The sequence below is a fragment of the Heterodontus francisci genome, unplaced genomic scaffold (assembly GCF_036365525.1).
Source record: "Heterodontus francisci isolate sHetFra1 unplaced genomic scaffold, sHetFra1.hap1 HAP1_SCAFFOLD_1072, whole genome shotgun sequence".
Classification (NCBI taxonomy): Eukaryota; Metazoa; Chordata; class Chondrichthyes; order Heterodontiformes; family Heterodontidae; genus Heterodontus; species Heterodontus francisci.
The window spans coordinates 1-2500 of NW_027141821.1; the positions used below are offsets into that span (position 1 = coordinate 1).

Here is a 2500-nt window from a genome sequence, read left to right on the forward strand (position 1 = left end):
TCTCCTCCATGCTAAATAGTTACGCGACCCCCGAGCGGTCCGCGTCCAACTTCTTAGAGGGACAAGTGGCGTACAGCCACACGAGATTGAGCAATAACAGGTCTGTGATGCCCTTAGATGTCCGGGGCTGCACGCGCGCTACACTGAATGGATCAGCGTGTGTCTACCCTACGCCGCCAGGTGTGGGTAACCCGTTGAACCCCATTCGTGATAGGGATTGGGAATTGCAATTATTTCCCATGAACGAGGAATTCCCAGTAAGTGCGGGTCATAAGCTCGCGTTGATTAAGTCCCTGCCCTTTGTACACACCGCCCGTCGCTACTACCGATTGGATGGTTTAGTGAGGTCCTCGGATCGGCCCCGCCGGAGTCGGCGACGGCCCTGGTGGAGCGCCGAGAAGACGATCAAACTTGACTATCTAGAGGAAGTAAAAGTCGTAACAAGGTTTCCGTAGGTGAACCTGCGGAAGGATCATTATCGGCCGGTGGGCCCGCTGTGGAGCGGCCCCGTCTCCTCCTTAACATGAGCCTGAGGTGCGGTCGGCCAGCAGGAGTTGCTCGCGGAGTGGCAGGCTCCGCAGCCTTGGTCGAATCGCTCCCGGCGCCTCTTGCGCGGGCAGGAGGTTCAACCCCCCTTCGTTGGCGAACCCGGCGGACAGGCATTTTTGCACCGGGAGCTAAAGCGAGACAGACGGGTTCCGTCACACATGTCGTACTGCATGAGAGAGCGCGATCTGAGAACGGGGAAACGAGGCGCAGAGAGAGCGAGAGATGAGAGTTCGTGGCCAACCTCGCTACCGGGTGCGCACAGCGCGAGAAAGATGTCTCCCGTCGGCTTGAGACACAGGGACGGCCCTGGCACGGCACGGTCGCTTTCGTTCAGTGGGGACTGCGGAGAGTCTGCTTGAGAGAAAGGCAAGAGATTGGAAACGTTGCGAGTGAGGAGGCGTTTCTGGGATGCTACGTCGTGTTGCGCTGGCTTCATTGCCTTCCACACTTTCGTGCTCCTTGGCTTACTGCCCCCTCCACGACCGAGATAATCTTGCCTGCACCGCTACTCCACCGCATGTCCGAGCTGCTCGTTTGCCCATGCCTGACCCCCCCCCTTGGCCTGCGGCCCGGTCTCTCGACTTCTGGTCTCGTCTGTGTTGTGCAGCCCATCCGGCAGGGTGAGCGTGAGGCTTTCGTTCTCTGTACTCCACGCCTTCCTCCAGCCCCTCCTCCTCTCTTCTCACTGGCCAGGCTCTCCTCGTCTTTACGCTGTCACTGACGGGCCACCCAGCTCTCGTCCGGGACCGGCGACCGTAGAAGCACCCGCCTTCCTATGGACTTGCCACCGTCTTGCAGCATTACAACCGCAGTCGAATTGAAGGGAGCTTCTGCGGGCTTGGGTGCTGCCCGGCGGCCCGCCGTCGGGACCTCGTCAACCGGCCACTGTGAGCTCTGCAGGGACTGATCCGGTGATGCAGGCCCGGTTTTCTTTCCCACCGTGGGGACACTTTGGTCGCTCTAGTCACCCTCCCTTTACCGGTACAGGGTACCTACACGACTCCCCCTCCGGCCCCGCGAGCTGGTGCTTTTGGCGGAGCGGCGGTTTAAAGACTCGCGTGTCCGTTGCCGGTGTCGAGCTTGAGATGGCAGCCGTGACGTTCGAGAGAATGTACCTGGCCGCGGAGGCAGGATTTGTTTCCCCGCAGCGGGCTCATCCTGTCGGCCTTGTACCCCACTCAGTCCGTCCGCGTTCGCTCTCTCTCTCTCCTCGTCCTCCCGGCCTCGGTGGCGGCAGAGACCCTGCCTCTGTTGTCCGTGGTGCGCGTCGGCACGGTTGGGCTCCGGCGTCGGACGAGCTGACGCGCTTCGCCTCGCGAGCGCCCTGACCACGTTGGCCGCGTGAAAACCTTTCTTTGGTCATTGTGATTGTTCGACTGAAATCCGAAGGGCCGTGCCAGGCTGGGGCTCTCCCACCCCCCACACCCCATTGGGGAGGGCGGGGGAGCGTTCGCACGTTCCGGGTTCGACCCCTCGCGCGAGGGACGGACCGAAAACCTGAGACAACTCTTAGCGGTGGATCACTCGGCTCGTGCGTCGATGAAGAACGCAGCTAGCTGCGAGAATTAATGTGAATTGCAGGACACATTGATCATCGACACTTTGAACGCACTTTGCGGCCCCGGGTTCCTCCCGGGGCTACGCCTGTCTGAGGGTCGCTTGACAATCAATCGCACTCGCCTTTGCCGGCGGGAGCGCGGCTGGGGTTTTGTCGCAGAGGTTCCTTTGCTCCTCTTCGTCCCCCTAAGTGCAGACCTGGAGTTTACTCCGCCTTTGGGAGAGTTCGACCTCTGTCCCTCCATTTAATCGCGATGGGGGGCAGTCCGGCGTGGGCCTCCGGGCGCGCCGGCACTGGTCTCGGCCAGCCTCTGCTTTTCCCAGGACGGCTGTCAGTGGGTTGCAAACGAACGACTGCGTCAGTGCTGGGACTGCTTGCTGCCGGGCCGTTAGC

General features: G+C 61.3%; 1 non-coding gene across 1 annotated transcript; it reads left to right on the forward strand.

Moving 5' to 3' along the window:
- Window positions 1-2053: 2053 nt before the first annotated feature.
- Window positions 2054-2207, forward strand: LOC137364821 (5.8S ribosomal RNA). Its single transcript, XR_010973191.1, has one exon. It is a non-coding gene; the product is annotated as a 5.8S ribosomal RNA (ribosomal RNA).
- Window positions 2208-2500: the final 293 nt, after the last annotated feature.